The sequence below is a fragment of the Fundulus heteroclitus genome, chromosome 9 (assembly GCF_011125445.2).
Source record: "Fundulus heteroclitus isolate FHET01 chromosome 9, MU-UCD_Fhet_4.1, whole genome shotgun sequence".
Classification (NCBI taxonomy): Eukaryota; Metazoa; Chordata; class Actinopteri; order Cyprinodontiformes; family Fundulidae; genus Fundulus; species Fundulus heteroclitus.
In genome coordinates, this window is record NC_046369.1 from 25,023,004 (window position 1) to 25,040,697 (window position 17,694).

Below are 17,694 nucleotides of genomic sequence, written 5' to 3' on the forward strand. Positions count from 1 at the left end.
TGGCCGCGTGCAAACACGGCTTCAGAAAGTAAAAACCCCGCCTAGTTTTCTTTCAACCCTTTGCATACGCGTTGTTAAGTGAACAGGACGAAGGAAAACTAGGCGGGGTTTTTACTTTCTGAGGTCTGGATGTGGCTACATGGTAAAAGATGACTCAAAGGTAGAAACGCTCAGCATCAGCGAGGCCGTTCAGAACTGAAGTAAGAAGAAGCACAGAAATGTAAGAAGCTAATGGTTGCACGGGTTCTGATCTGATCAGGAATCATTTACACCGTCTCTCAGATGCTAATGCCCATTTGAGCACGCTTTAACTTCTCTGGGGTGTTTGCTTGTACAATCATACATATTGCATAGTTTTTTCCCATTGTTCTGTAAATCGACTGACTTCCCTCTATTTAACTTGAATATTGCATTTTTGTCTGAATATGCCATATTATCAATAACTGTGCAATAATTCCTTTTTTGCCTTTCTGGTAAGTTAATTTTCTTTTTCTTTAGAGCTTAAATTTAAATTAGCTTGTTATCCATTAGGATCGTAGTGTATAACTCGGTCTATGTGTTTTTCGCCACTGTCACGCCCAAATTTCCCCAGTGCGGAACAATTAAGGTATTTCTTAGCTTATCTATTTAAAGGGAAGCTGCATTTTTTGAGTTATGCTGAGAGAAATTTGGGATTAGATATAAAAATATTTTGAATACTTATAAGTTATATTGTTCTTAAAGGAAAATCGTAATTTAAAAGAAAACTGTGGACAGGTCAAAGCTATACAGAATAGATTGTAAATGGGGCTGGAGGATAATTCAACAACAATATATATCGATCGATAGACGTATATCGATGATAGAAAAAAGGGTCAATAAAAAGTTCAATAGAACAGTTTTCCTTCTCTTTGCATTCTAGCCTATCATGTAGGTTAATATTACATCCTCCCAACCAATCACAGATGCAGAACGAGGAATGCTCCGCCCCCTTCAAAGAGTTCAGAGAGCACGCGTTCTTTTTCATTTTTTAAGTACTTGAAGTTTTAGTAAAAAGTTGGTTGAATAAAGGGTTGTGTTTGAATTTAGTGTTTGTGTGCGCTGTATCTAAAAATAGGTCACTAAGCAACAGCATAAAATGGCCAGGCCTGTACTTAAATATGTTTTGTTGATAATTTTATATTTATTGATATGCTTTTTTTCCCTCTATCGTCCAGCCGTAATTGGAAATCAGCCTGAAATCCTGATGGGTGTGACTTTTTTGTGCAGTTTTTTAAGTGCAGTTTGGTTGTCGCCATGTTTTGAGTAACAGTTTTACCGTCGAAGTTTGCATGCACCATGAGCACAGTCACAGAAATCTGATCTGCATGTGGATGGTTGCAGAAAGATCTGATGGACCCAAGAGGAAAAGAACTAATGTGGAAACTAACAGGTTGTAAACCATCAAGCAGATTAGGAGGTATGGATTCAACCTTAAACCTCATCAAGGTAGCTGCACAGCTGGCAAGTCTTAAACGTCTGTCAAGATACTTTCTGGAAAGTAAAACAATACCATCACTGATATTACATCAAGATCATCTTTTGTACTTTTTATACCAAGGATTTATTTATATTTATTTAAAGTTGGTACAATAGTTTATGAGAACATTGCCTTATCAGTCCTTCAGAGTAAATGTTTTATTTTTCTAAAGTTTGGACCAACTGAGCAAAATCTCTTTTCTCTTGTGATTCATTCTTTGCTTAATGAAACTTTCATTTTAGACTGGATTCAATTTCTAATTCTCCCTAGGCATTCATATGATTTTTTTTTTGCAGCACTTTAATGAAAAAAAAAAAAGCTTTTTCCCTGACAGATGAATCTCAAATAACCCTTCTGTGAGTCTGTTTTACGGTAGCGTCTTTACTGCAAGCTTTTTTATGTGATAACATTACTATTCATTACAGCTGTATCAATAATTCAAATATATTATTATACCTCATTTATTTTTCCCTTTAAAAAGGCTTTTTTACTCTTTCTCTCTCTGTATCAAAGTCAGAAATTTTACTTCATAGGTAGGTATTTGAACTATGTTGACTCTAGGGTTTAGAAGAGAAATTTGATCTTCCCCAAACAAAGGCTCAGGCATTTCTTTTTTTTCAGTTTTGAGAACTATTCCAACTTCATGGTCTTATTAAACTTAAAGTTAAGTGGTGCTTTAAGCATCAACGTTCTATGTGAGTGTTTTTAACTTAAATCTTACAGGCTTATAACCGTTAAGTAAGATGCAGCTACTAATACAGTAAAAATTTTAAATCCTAAAGGTTTAGTTCAAATCTCAAAAATAAGACTTAAACAAACAAGCGGTTTATCAAAAATGTATTTAGGGTAGAGACCTTTGGATCCGGATTCCCCCCACCCCACCCAAAAAAAAATCCATGACTTGACCAAATAACACTCTGAGCACTACCTTGCGAAAGCATTTCTATTCCTTAGACTTTTTGTCCAATTCCAGCCACAAACGTTACTATTTTATAATAAGCTCTTTCACTGGAGTTTTATGGCAAAGGTCAAAATAAAGGAGTGAGGAACAGTGAGGGGGAGGGGGAAATTACATCTGGGCAACAGAACAATATGGATTCACCTTTAACTGTAGTCACACCATCTCTATGTCCCCATCAGCATTCAACAGAAGATTAATGTCTACTCTCCTTTTCAAACTACCCCCACCTCGGGAAGTTTGGATAGAGAGCATCTGAGAACGGGAGTTTAAATCTTTCCCCAGATTCTTAATTGGATTTAGGTTGTCCACACTAAACTCCAATGTGTTTTGATCTATAGCATTCTATTGTGGCACTGGTTGTGTTTATTACGCAAGCTTCAACGCCTTTTTTTTTTTACCACCTCTCACAATTTTTCCCCCAGTATAGCCCTCCGTTTAGATTCATCCAGTTACCCATCAACAAAAATAAACAATTAGCAGGAATCGCTCAAAAACTGTTCAAGACTAGGGAGGAATTGTTTAAGTTAAGGGGGGTATGTCAGTTTAAAATGCGTAAATTCAGAACCACTAGAAAAAACGTATGTGGAGTTAAATTAGGGTACAATTTGAATATTGAAATAAAGCGATGCCCAAACATGAAACAGTTTAAATCATCAAACAAACATATAGGAATTAATGAAAATAATGTGTAAAGCAGTGATGATGATAACGGTAATGATGTTTGCTGTTATTATTGTTACCTCCACTTCTGTGTTTTTCCTACTTCCTACTTTCCTACTGTTTTTTCTACTGTAATCATATAGATAAACTATTGATAGTTATACTTTGCATAACATGCATGTGCATATATAGAGAGGAATATGCAAGATTATATAAAAGAATAAATTAATATGGGTAAATTAATAAAAAGTGGGGATATACAAGTTTACACTACCTACTCCCTTGAATATGTAAATATACATACTAAGTATCTGCAAGATGTTTCCTCATTATGTTACATGCTTCGTCCCACTGGCAGAAACTGTGGGAATTGTAGGAATTTGCAACAAAAAATGTAGACAATGGTACGCTTGACTATGAAGGGTAAAACATCCACAAAGAGTCAGCACGGAGTCCACCAATCTCACAGTCTGTGCGAGTGTGTGGGAGCATTTAGGCAGCCCGTGCCTGGAGTACGTGCTAGCAACAATAACCCTAATAAGTTAATTCAACATAAAACTTTGGTTTATTTTGGCTCTGGTGCTACGTACACACTCTCAGACCGGTCCATGTGCATCCAATAAGATCATCGACCACAGCACATGCAGCTCTGGAAGGTTTAAAGTCCTTAGAACAGGGGGATGAGAAAACTACAAAGAGAATTCACATCTGTTTGAAACTGAGGGGAGGTGAGAAAACGTATGTAACAGGAAGCAAAGGCAACGAGGAGATGGATCATCTCAGAGTAAGAGGGTCTAAATGAATTTCAGAGTCAGAGCGAGATGACAAAGGCCGATAAAAACGGTAATAGGGGGCTGGATTGGGACGGCTGGAGCCAAATGGAAAGATATCTATAAAGAAACCTCGCCAGCGGTGTTGTTAAGCTGTGCTCTGTGAAACACTTTGGCTCATGACAAGATAACACCGGCCATCACAACCGGGGCCTGCATTTCCACTTTTCCCAAGCGGTGGCTCAATAACGCTCCTCAGAGCAGATGTTGTTTAAAAAAAAAAAAATCACACACAGAGACAGAAGCTCACACAAACACAGAGAGACATCTGATTAGATGTTTCAGATGCATTAAATGGAATTTAGAGACCATTACAAAGCGACAGGCATGGATCATCAACCTGTGCACGCATGAATCGGGCTGTTGGTTTTACAAGTCTGTGGCTGTAATTACTCGTCTGTTTCGGTCTCTTTTCATTGTGCAGAGCTCCGGCCAAAGAGGAGAGCAGCTTCTGTTTCAGGCTACATGTTATATTCTCTGTGAGCCTCTGAGATGGCAGCTCAGAGCCAATCAGAGCGAGTCATGCTGGGGGGAAATCTGTCCCTTAAAGCAGGATGGGGGGGAAAAAAAATCTCCAAAGAAGTGACAACAGCATGTTAAATCAACCAAACCTTCACCCGTATCGTTGTTGATTAAGCTCAGGATCCACCTCATGCTGATGTCTAACTCGTATCTTTCCCGAGCACTTCCTCCACTCTATGACCTACATGCTGGCTCCGTTTTCTTTGACTCAGCCTTGCTGTAATTGTCAATGCCAAACGGGCACTATGGCAACAAGATACTCCCGCAGAGTTTCCGCGAACATGGGAATCAACATGTGTGCCAGTTTGACTGCGTGCATGATTCTGCATACTGTTCCCTACATGCTAAGCCATGGTGAACATCACTTCAACGCTAAAAAAAAAAAAAAGAGCAACTTTGTTTTTAGATTCAATACATGCAGTCAATTTGTTTTATCTGGGGTAATGATGACCCAAACACCACAACATTCAGCAATGGGTTTTAGGAGTATTGAACCTCTGATTCTGCATATTGTTATAATGAACCTTTGAGACAAACAATCCTGTATCATGGCAGTACCCCCAAAGTATTTAATCCTGATACAGGTGGATCAAAGGACGCTGGTAGTCTACATCAGTCTAAATAAATCTGTATTACATTGATCACTAAGAGCTGAATCCTTAGGTAGCACAGGACCGTGGAAACACAGAACTTTGGGAACAAAGCAAGAAAACATCTTGAGAATATAAAAGGTTACGCAATCGCAGCAAGCGGCGCCAGGAACATCAGAAGACACCGAGACTGAAGAGAAAAATGTGCCTATAGTTATTACAGATAAAATACCTGGGTTGTGCATGTTCACAGGAACACATTGAAGGGTGCCTAAACATGTATTTATTTATTTGTTATCTGTGTTATTAATATTATTATTATTATTATTATTATTATTATTGCTGACATGTACATTATTGAATAATTAAAGGCCCATTGTCCTGTTGTTGACATTTACATTGGAATAACAAGCCTCCAAGGACACAGACATAATGTAGTGTTTGCGTAGTGTTTATTTAAATAAATCATATTCGTGTTAGAGGTGCACAGTAAATTGTCTCAAAGTCATCATCAGAATATGAGCGCGTGCAACGGACTGCTTGGATGCAATGTTTGGCAGGATAAGCTACCATATTTATATATGTAAAATATAAAATGTTATGGATGTGAGTTCTGCAAGCCGGTAACACTCCTGGCCTGTTGGATAGACTGTTACTTCTCTGATTCCTTCACTTGATGTACATTTTAGGGGACTAGATGCTGCAACTCACAACGGATGATTTAGACATTTATAAATTGATACCATTGTCATATTAAGCAGAGGTCTCACAGCTAAAAAGTTTTCTTGGTAATATGTATTGCTAGAAAATGGACGGTATTTTAATCTCCTTGCTGTTGTACGCTTTCCTATTCCGCTTCAGCATCATCTGGCCAGAGCTTATGTCAGCCTCTGGCTGGTCTTCTCTATGAATGCATCAAGTCACAACGAATTAAAGCTCCTATTAGCGCAAAACTTTCCTCAGAAAGAAAGTGAAGAGTCATCAAATGTAATTCATCTCTGAGGAGAGGAAAGCATTAGAAAAAACAAGGAAGCGTGAAAACAAACATTTATTTTTATATACAGAGAATTCTCTTGTTGGTTTTCAGTGAAGGAAACAAAGGATTTAAGCCAATGAAGTCAGCAAATAAATAGCCCGGAATGCAAAACAAATCAAAAGGAAACCGCAGCCTTAGCCTCTAACAAAGCCTGGTTTTTCTTGTTAAGGTGAACTTCACAGCTCAGCTGCCTCGTTAGGTGACTTGCACCGATGGTGGTTTGAATAATGAGTAAAATGCTCTTTAACCCGACAAGATGGTGCTTCAGACGATGCCAGGAGCTTGCTAGGTGTGACGGTGGGAGTCAACCGGGGGCAGCCCACACATATGGAGGCTTGAAGCGCCATAAAAACACGTGCTGCTGACTTGGGGTAATGTTGTGAGCCTCAGCGTCCTGCAGCACAACCATGAAGCTGCTTCTGTCGGTGTGCGGGGCCAGATGTTGGGGAGTATTTGCTATTAGCCGCTCTTAATGTAAGTAGACAGGGATCTTGTTTTTATGGTAGCACCCCATGCAGTTTACAGTGATGAAAGATGGGCGGCAAAATGAATCAAGATAATGAGATGGAGTGAGCGTTTGAGGAGAGCACAGATTTTATATATATAAACTCTACATGTCTCTGGGTGTTAATTAGATCAACGCTTTAAATCTGATCCAAGTGACACTGATGTAGGAAAAGGAAGCGTATAAAAGTAAATAAAATCAAGTATAATTAGGTTTTAATGTCTCTCGAGGCAGCTTCCCTGCTGATCTTAAAATTGGCACATATTAAATCAAAGGGGAGGGGGGGTATATGTATAGCATAGGGTGACCATATTTTGATTTGCAAAACAAACGACAGTTGACCTAGTCGTAAAAAACACTAATGATACTCTGTTTACTTCAAGATAACTTACAATTTTAACATATTTACAATATGCCTCCTTCTTTGGTTAGACAGAATTGTTAAATAAAATACTTCAAACAGCTTTTCTTCAGTCCACAAATGCAAAAATGACTAAAATCTCTGGAATTAAACATTGCTAGAAATAAGTCTTCTAAATTAGAAAATTAACCCTTAACAATACTATCTAACTTTTCATGTAATTCTGGTCAGATAAACAGAAATCTAGAATAACAATCTGAAAAGAATATATATATATATTCTTGTTTCCGTGTAACAATAAAAATTAACGGCAGAGCCTCTCAAAGACACTATTTTAACAAAAAAATAGATGTTTATACTCCATCCTTTAGTTTTTTTCTTCATCCTCGTTTCTTCATCCATATCCGGCTGTCAAGCTGATTTTACTCATCGGTTTTTGGTTGTTCACCAGAGAAGCCAGTCTTTGCAAGAAAGTGTCTTTGAAATTACGCTGCACAAGCAGAATCGACTTCACTGACTCAACAGACAGCTGGTTCCCGTTCCTGGTCCACTGGCTCTGCATCAGTGGGAAAACCCTCTCAACATTTGCGCCGTGTGAGGGAAGTGCACAGAGAAACTGCGATCTTCAATAACTAAGAGCAACATGTTGTACTTTTGACCTTCACAAAATATTTGATCCACTTCTGGCGCACCCTAACCCTTTTCCCAGATGTACTGTAGCAACAAACTCTGTCAACTCGCAGTCCTTTTATGTTTTTTCTGTGTCTAGCTGACCCATAAGATCCATGGCACCTTTGTCAAACATAGAAACACATATGCCAGCTCTGCACACGGTGCACTCAACCATCCAGTTGTCCCGGCTGAGATGCTATGGGGGAAGTTCCCTTTGTGGGTCTTCATTAAAGGGAGGGAATGATGTCACACGACAGAAAGGCTGCTGTATTTCATGCATCGCACTGGTTGATTTAAGTACATGCATATTGGTGCTGTGAAAAATGGTGAAAACCGGACATGTTCATTAACCTAAGTACCTGGTCTCCCTGGTACAGCATAATATTGCAAAAGCCTGATCAAACCTCAGCTTTCAGTGTGTTAATATTAAGTCCATTAATGAATGCATCCTCAATAGATGTTTTTACATAGTTCATACATTTTTGTCGTAGCTTCTGTTTTGATGTGTTATTTGCAGACCGATAAGAATTCGACCTCCGCGAGCAGATAGCAGCTTCACAGCCCGACAGCTTTAAATGTCAGGTCCCTTTAAAAGGAAGTCAAAGTAACTGAAGTGGAAACATTGCAGATAGCTAATTTCCTTCCATGCCTCACCGACAGTGAGAGGCAAGACGTGGGTGTAAAATCTTTGCAGCTGTGCACGTGCGTTCAATGTCCAACGGCTTTTTCAAAGCCAGCCATCGGACAGGAGCCTGGCTACGACGCCTCCTGTTCATGTTGCAAGAGCATAATCAGACATGGCGTCAGCTAACAGCACACGCAGTCCATCTTTCACTGCACACTTGGCCCGATCTTTAAGGCTGCTGAAGGGTGGGGGGGGGGGGGGGGGGGGGGGGGGGGGGGGGAGCATGTGTGGGACTGTGTGAGAAGCCCATATGCTCACCGACACGGTAGCAGGGGGCGTGCGATTTTTATGTTTTTGAGCCGTGGTAATCTCCTTGTGGTGTGGGGTTGACTCGACGACTGTAGCGGCTGGTGAACGAGCGACACGATGTGAAACAAAGGGCACCGGAGCTCAGGAGCCAGGCCTGCTGTGCTGTCAAAGCTGACCCTTCGTGTTTCTTTGCTCTAGTGTTAATGAAGAAAACCGCCTTGGAAAAAGGGGGTTAGAACGTCTTCGGGGAGGCAGAAACTCTGCTGACAGGTGAGATATGTTAAAAAGAAAGGAGTGAGAAAATGAACACTAAAGGGCTTCTGGTAAGTAAAAAGGTAATCCTTACGTAATAAAGCCTTAGAAAAACAACAACAAATATTTTCTAAATGAACCCAAGATGCTGATAAGGAAAACTTTAATGATTACACATTGTGTCTTTGGTGGGGGGAGCCATTTTGAGTACCATGAAGTGTAGTGTAGTTTTTTCTATCGGTCAGATATTTAGATATCAGAACACTTTCCCTTCATTTTGCAAACAAAACCTTTTGATTGAGATTTTATGAATCTTTTTAAGATGGTGGGGGACTTTGCCCATCTGTGCCTTCAAATGGAGATTTGTCAGGGTAAAACTCCATCACACTATTGAATGTCTGCATGACGTTTTAATGGTCAAAGGTTTGGGGTCACCAAAAGTATGTCATCTTTTTTCAAGAAAACCTACATTTTATAAATTAAATGAGCTGCAAAATGAATATAACCAAGACACCAACAAGGTTAGAAATAATGATTTTTACTTGAAATAATAATTTAATCCTTCAAACTTTGCTTTCATCAAAGAATCCTCCATCTGCAGCAATTACAGCCTTGTAGACCTTCAGCATTCCAGCTGTCAGTTTGTTGAGGTGATCCAAGGAAATGTCCCTCCCATGCTTCCTGATGCACCTCCCACAATTTGATTAATTTAATGCCATTTTAATTGAAGAAAATTTTACTTTTTATTAAAAATATAAGGACCTTTCTAAGAGACCTTAAAGTTTAGAGCAGTAGTGTCGCTTTAAGTACACAATGAATGAATGATTCTGTGTTGACGGGCACAACCCTTCTACCAGCTCCCTGAACCACTGAACGTAAAGCTACCGGCCATGCAGCCAAAATAAAAAAGAATTTAAAAAATACCACTGTCCCTCCTATGGAACTCACTACATGCTATAGAAATATTGCACATGTAACCCAATAGTGACGTTACTTAAACTAATACTATGTTTTGCAGACATGCTGCCTGCATTTCGAAAGATTGTCTCCCAGCATTCACCAGGCACTCACTTTGGAGGGAAAATGCTGTGTCATATTTCTACAAAAAGCATAAAAAGTGAAAGCGGAGCACATCCGGAAGAGCTGTGTGCTTCCGGTTTGCCAAGTAAAAATCAGCATTGCTCAGTTAGAGTATATTTTTTAAAGTGAGCGGAACTCACTTCTGCGAAAAGGTTAAAAAAGTAAATCAGATTTTACCCTATATTCTATTAACTTTTTGTCAGAAATGTATTATATATCATATTTAAAGATGTTAAAGGTGCTTCATTTCTGAAGCAAGACTAACTGATAAAGATAAAACTGGTCTCAAAGTACGGCACCTACCGAGAAAGGGAAAGAAAAAAATAACTGATTTAAGCAGGTTTTATTAGTTTTTAAAAATCCAGTAGGAGGAGAGACTCAAACAAGGGAGTAGATGGAGAAATGAGGTAACCAGAGCCAGAAAGAGAACAAAACCAGTTTATGAGGCCAGCTTCCCTTTGGCATCAGTTCAAGCACCAGTCTGTGTGGGCAGGGCACCAACTGATGCAAGGCTTTTCCTCTGTGCCCTAAATGGCACATGCAATGTTTACACGCAGAGACACTACTAATTTCCAAACTATCCTGTCACTTGTCAGGGATGCCTCTCCCACCCTGAAGTGGTTGTGCATTGCTGGGACTTGATCTCCTTCTTTCACTCATCCGTTTTTCTGTCTATCACAACCCTTTTGGTCCATCCATGAGAACTGCTCGTCTGCTCTGTTCTAACAGGTCTCCATTGATCATCAGATTTTCTCTTTATCTTTAATCAAAAGGCTGGAAAACTCTGTTGTTTAATTGATGAGTCTCAACGAGAGTCTCTCTCAGCAGCTCCCACAGAGCCCGCTCAAATTCATATTTAATAAACCGCTGCTAATTATCCGAGTACCGCTCCACACCAGGCACGTCCTATATACAGAGAGAAGAAAAGAGGAGGGATGGGAAATAAAGTAGGGAGGAAAAATGTCAGGAACAAAGTAGAGAGGGGATTTGCAAAGTTTGTGGTGGAGGAAGAAGAGAAGGTGTGAGCCGTCACCTGTGGCTGCCATCCATAAGCCATCTCAATTTCATCATTTCTCTCATCTCAGCCACGTTGCACACTTCCCACTATCCATTTTTATCTCCCTATCAAAAAAGACCAACAACTTTTATCGGCTCTGAAAAGCATAAAAGGGAAAAGAGAGAGTCATCTGCAAAGACAGTCAGAAAAGATGGAAAGGGAAAATGTTACTGACTTGAGAATGAATTATGTATAAAAGGCTTAGATGTTTGTTTATTTATTTATCCTTACATGAAGTTTTGCACCAAACTTCTCTTTACTGTTTATTTTCGAAATGTTCAAAAAACTGGTTTGGACTCTTGAGTACAAGCTAGCGAGCTTCAGGCGCAGGGAGGAGGTTTGGGCTCGGATGGATGGAGCAGCAGTCTAATACCGCTCCATCTGGATGTGCGCTGACCTGTCTGACTACAAACAGCCTAATGCAGATTGATAAATGGGTGGAGCGGTGCTGGCCAGGGGATGAGAAGAGCCTGCAGGGGAGCGAACTGGGATGGCACATCATTAGTTCAGAACAGAGCAGCCACGGCTTCTTATTGCAGCTAGAGGCGGAACTAAAGAGATGCAAAGAGAGGCAGGCGTCTCACTCATGTGTGGGCCTTTGTTTTATTGTGTTTAAGGAGACTGAAACTCAGGAGTCTATTATAATAAGAGACCAAGACAGCTTTGTGGAGACCTAACCACTGGAGCCAATGAGCTTAAATGGCTTTTAAGGGTCAAAAACTTAGCTTTAGGTTCAAGCTAACTTCCTGCCGTGTTTCTGAGCTTAAAATCCTCCCTTTTCCTTTTCCTTTACCTTACAGGACCACATTTAACTGCAATTTTTTGGCACAACTTTTCCACCCCAAGAAAAATGTTGACTTAATTATTTCGCTATGTTAGCCCCGGGCTGGTTACTTGTGTCAAGATTTATTCAGGTTTTAATTAGTTACAGTTCAAAAACTGCTAAGATTTGTCAAACCGCTCCTTTGGTTTGAGTTTCTTTTAATACAATGGCAGAGTTTTCAGCACCAATAGAGTGATAGAGTAACACAATCCTGCCCAACCCCCAACCAACCAACCGGTTGATGCACAGGGCTCCATTGATCATCGTCATCACTTTTTCCTTTATCTCATTTAATTTATTTACAAACAAGTGTAAATATAAAAATAAATATAAAATAAAAACTATGTAGTTGCAATGAACCTAGACTGTTGTGGTGTCAAATGTAATGGGGTACCACCTGTCACACTTATTAAACTTTTTTTAAAAGCACAAAACTGGCAACTCCAGAGCAGAAAATCTACTAAACAGTTAACTACAGGCTAGCTACCAGAGCAGATAGCCTGGCTAATTAACATAGCAATATAAGCAGAAAAGGCTACAATTCTACAAAATAGGCCCTTTTAAACTACTATTAGAGCTAAGAGCATAATTGTATTACTGAAAATAAATAATTCTTGCTTTTGTGTTTAAATAAAAAAACACTTGTTTTAAAACATGCACTTAAATACAGTGAAACTGTTGTCTATTTAATCCTTGTTATTATACTATGACCATCTATACGTAGTATTAGGATTCCAGGTAAAAGAAGTAAAAAAGCCTTTAAATAAATACAGATTTGATCGAAAAGCTAAATCACCCAGTGAACAAGGTAGTAAAAAACGTCTTTACATTTTATTAAGTTTATTAGATTAGAGGTTACAGAAAGAGACAGAGAGATCTTTGCCATTTCCTCTCACCAGTGTTTTGAGTTTGCCTTTATGCCCTCCCCTCCTCTGCTCAGTCTGTGGGTTTTCTGTAGCATTTAGGTCTGGTGATCAGGCCATGGGAGAACAGATTTTTTATCTGGTGAGCAATCTCTTTGTTAAGATGGTCATATAACCAGTTTGAACCTCCTTTTACGAGTCCTCCGGATTTTTATCTAAAATCTCCTGGTATTTAAAAAGGTTCATAACAAGGTCTCCACAGTTTTTGAAAAGAAACTGGCCCACAGCATCTCAGACACTCCCCCTTGCATAACAGCGGGTATGAGATGCCTTTGCACAGATCCATACGTCACTGAGCCTCACCTGGAGATGTTTGTTGCTGAAAAGCTCAATTTTCCGTCTCGTCTGACCAAAGCACACAGTTCCTGCTAGAATACCATCTGCGTTTAGCAAACTCAGTATGTTTATGTTTGTCTATGTGGCACAGAAAGGCTTGTTCCTTGCATCACTCCAAAATGACCAGATGGTGTGCAGACAGCTAATGGATGTTAGACCAATGGTTGAAGCTTGGCGAACACAAGCTGCCACTCCTCTTCTACCTCCAGTTCCATCCTCCTCCCTGGCCTGAGTCCTTGTGGAGCCCAGCATCAACTAGCTATAAGAAACGGGTCTCTGTGTCATGACATATTTAAAGTCTAGGGAAACCGAAAGCTAGGCGTTACTAATTAGAGGTTACTAGAAACTCGGATCCAGGTAAAAAGGAAAGGCACAAATTAAAAAAAAATAAGAATTGTAAAAGGTACCAACAATGCCATGAGTAATTAGGTTTTTATGCAAGTTTGTTGCTCATAAGGTTTATCAAAGTATTTACCACCTTCATGTGTTTTCAGTCTCCTAATTAGGCAGCATTGTATGCAGGTAACCCCTATTATGGTTAGTCTTTTCAGTTTTCTTTTCTACTTTCAACCCTTTATAACATGATGCATTCAAGCTGTAACATTGGGTAAATCCGTGAGAGTTTAGCAATTAGCACCGAAGGTGGATTTGAACTAGGGTCACAGGGGTTAAGATTGCTCCGCATCAGTGAAGAGTCCTCACAAAGACGGGAATGTGTGTTCGAACAGATTCACAGACAGAAATCTATAACAGACTTAAAGTCTTCATTGCTTGGAATGTAAGCTCATTAAATCAATACCATAAACAATAAGAGATCCATGCCGTCACATTCGCAGAATAAATAACCTGCAGCTGCTCCGCTCTATTAATTGGCCTCTCATGTCTGTTAAGCCAACAGATGCATCTATTTATCTAATGCAAGGCAATTCTGATGGCGTACTTTGACTGCCCACAAACAAATTAACAGATTTACTGGTTTCCTTTTGCCTGTAAACTCCCATTTTATGACACAAATGTAACTTCAGGAGTATTTTTAACAAGCTGGAAATATTATTAAGTTTAACAGTGGGATGCTTGGAGTATTAGGCGCTGCTTTCAGCGCCAGCTTGCACTCTTTCCACTGTTCACTCCAGTCTTTGTATAAAAATCTAACCTTTACACTGTCCAGAACTGCAGCTGGATAATATCCGACCCATACCAAATTTTATTTTCTACAATCTTTGAACACTGCTTTGATTTATCTGATGGATATGATTTTTTTTATTTTTTTCATGATCGGTCAGCCCAACACTCCCACTTTAAATTCTTATCCGTAGATTAAATCATAAAGCCTCTGAGACACACCTCCTGCCTCCTCTATCATCTTGGCTCAGGTCCAGTTCCTGCTCTGCCTCCAGCATCTTTCAGGCTTCTGTATCCTAAAGATCCCAGAGACCATCCCTGTTATCATCTTATTTTGTTTCAGATGTTTTAGCTGCTCCAGCAATCCTGTCATTCTCAAAAAAAAAAAAAAAAAAACAACCTTGGCTAGACTGACCTTTAGTGCCTTGCAAAAGTATTCATACTCTTTGAACTGTTATGCATGTTATCACATTACAACTAGAAACATTGATGAGTTTGATTTGGATTTTATGTGATAGAGCAACACGCATGTGACAGACCGGGTAGTCCATACCAGTAAAGTGAAATAAAGATGGAACGTGGTTTCATAATAGGTTTCCGCTAATAGAAATCTGAAAAGTGTGTTGTCCATTTGAATTTGGCCCACGTGATAACCGTAAATAAAACCCAGGGCAACCGATTACTTTCAGAAGCAACCCAATTAGTAAACTAGAAAAAGCTGTTCCTACGCAACAGCGAGTGAGAATGCTAATATGCAGAATGATTTGAGAAGATGCAGAAGTCTCATGCAGAAGAGAAAAAAAGCTGAAAAACATTGAAGAATTTGAAAGATTTGAAGAAATTGAACAATTTGAAGTAATTTGTAGTAGTAGTAGTAGTAGTAGTATCAGTTGTAGTAGTAATAGTAGTAGTAGTAGTATCAGTAGTAGTAGTAGTAGTAGTAGTATCAGTAGTAGTAGAAGTAGTAGTAGTTGTGTCAGTAGTAGTGGTATCAGTAGTAGTAGTAGTTGTATCAGTTTTTAAAGAATTTGAAGGAATTTGAAGTAATTTGTAGTAGTAGTAGTAGTAGTATCAGTAGTAGTATTAGTAGTAGTAGTAGTATCAGTAGTATTAGAAGTAGTAGTAGTAGTAGTATCAGTAGTAGTAGTATCAGTAGTAGTAGTAGTTGTATCAGTTTTTAAAGAATTTGAAGAAATTTGAAGAATTTGAAGGAATTTGTAGTAGTAGTAGTAGTAGTAGTATCAGTAGTACTAGTAGTAGCAGTTGTTGTATTAGTAGTAGTATCAGTAGTACTAGTAGTAGCAGTTGTTGTATTAGTAGTAGTAATAGTAGTAGTACCAGTAGTCGTAGGAGTAGTATCAGTAGTAGTAGTAGTAGTAGTATCAGTTTTTAAAGAATTTGAAGGAATTTGGAGAATTTGAAGGAATTTGTAATAGTAGTAGTAGTTGTAGTACTAGTAGTAGTAGTATCAGTAGTACTAGTAAAAGTATTTGTTGTATTAGTAGTAGTAATAGTAGTAGTATCAGTAGTAGTGGTAGTATCAGTTTTTAAAGAATTTGAAGGAATTTTGTAGTAGTAGTACTAGTAGTAGTAGTAGTAGTAGTAGTATCAGTAGTACTACTACTAGTAGTAGTTGTATTAGTAGTAGTAATCGTAGTAGTATTAGTATTAGTAGTAGTATTAGTAGTAGTAGTATCAGTTTTTAAAGAATTTGAAGGAATTTTATAGTAGTAGTACTAGTAGTAGTAGTATCAGTAGTACTAGTAGTAGTAGTTGTATTAGTAGTAGTAATAGTAGTAGTAGCAGTAGTAGTTGTTGTAGTAGTAGTAGTAGCAGTAGCAGCAGTAGTATCATTAGTAGTAGTAGTTGTATCAGTAGTAGTAGTAGTAGTTAGTAGTATCAGTAGTAGTAGTAGTAGTAGTAGTAGTAGTAGTATCAGTAGTACTAGTAGTAGTAGTTGTATTAGTAGTAGTAATAGTAGTAGTAGCAGTAGTAGTTGTTGTAGTAGTAGTAGTAGCAGTAGCAGCAGTAGTATCATTAGTAGTAGTAGTTGTATCAGTAGTAGTAGTAGTAGTTAGTAGTATCAGTAGTAGTAGTAGTAGTAATAGTAGTAGTATCAGTAGTAGTGGTAGTATCAGTTTTTAAAGAATTTTAAGGAATATGTAGTAGTAGTAGTAGTAGCAGCAGTAGTAGTATTAGTAGTAGTATCAGTAGTACTAGTAGTGGTAGTAGTTATATTAGTAGTAGTTATAGTAGTAGTAGCAGTAGTAGTTGTAGTATCAGCAGTAGCATCAGTAGTAGTAGCAGTAGCAGCAGTAGTATCATTAGTAGTAGTAGTAGTAGTAGTAGTAGTAGTAGTATCAGTAGTACTAGTAGTAGTAGTAGTTGTATTAGTAGTAGTAATAGTAGTAGTAGTAGTTTCAGTAGTAGTAGTAGCAGTAGTAGTATCAGTAGTAGTAGTATTAGTAGTAGTACTAGAAGTATCAATAGTAGTAGGAGTAGTATCAGTAGTAGTAGTAGTAGTAGTAGTATCAGTTTTTAAAGAATTTGAAGGAATTTGAAGAATTTGAAGGAATTTGTAGTAGTAGTAGTAGTATCAGTAGTACTAGTAGTAGTAGTAGTTGTATTAGTAGTAGTAATAGTTGTAGTAGCAGTATTAGTTGTTGTAGTAGCAGTAGCAGCAGTAGTATCATTGGTAGTATCAGTAGTAGTAGTATCAATAGTAGTAGTAGTAGTAGTAGTAGTATCAGTAGTACTAGTAGTAGTAGTAGTTGTATTAGTAGTAGCAATAGTAGTAGTATCAGTAGTAGTTGTAGTATCAGCAGTAGCATCAGTAGTAGTAGCAGTAGCAGCAGTAGTATCATTAGTAGTAAAAGTAGTAGTAGTAGTAGTAGTAGTAGTAGTATCAGTAGTAGTAGTAGTAGTAGTAGTAGTAGTAGTAGTAGTAGTTGCAGTATCTGTTGTAGTAATAGTATTGATATAAGTTGTATCAGAAGAACTAGAAGGAATTTGAAGAATTTGAAAAATTTGAAGGAATTTGCATTCATTTCAATGGGAGCAAAAAACGCACAAAAAGTACAAATACTTCAAAAAGTATAAAAGTTACCATAACCATGAGACATAGCAGTAATGTCGAGAACGAGCCGAACGTTTTGGTACGAAAATCGTTGAAATCGGTTAAAGTATGCAGGAGTAGTTAGACGCACAAAAACGTACGGAATAATAATAATAATAACTAGAAAAGGCTGTTCCTGCGAAACAGCAGTGAGAATGCTAATCTGCAGAATGATTGAGCAGAAGATGCAGAAAACATTGAAATCAGATTTGAAGAATTTGAAAAAATTTAAAAATTTGAAGGGATTTGAAGAATTTGAAAAAGTTTGAAGAATTGAAAGCAATGGAATTTGAAGAGTTTGAAAAATTTGAAGAATTTGAAAAATTTCAAAAAAATTGAAGGAATTTGAAAAATTTGAAGAATTTGACAAATTTGAAGAATTTAAAAATTTTGAAGAATTTTGGAGAATTTGAAGGA

At 38.2% G+C, this 17,694-nt stretch overlaps 1 protein-coding gene across 1 annotated transcript in view; it reads right to left on the reverse strand.

The window, feature by feature from the left end:
• Window positions 1-17,694, reverse strand: part of sema6bb (sema domain, transmembrane domain (TM), and cytoplasmic domain, (semaphorin) 6Bb) — a 242,666-nt gene that overhangs the window by 142,053 nt on the left and 82,919 nt on the right.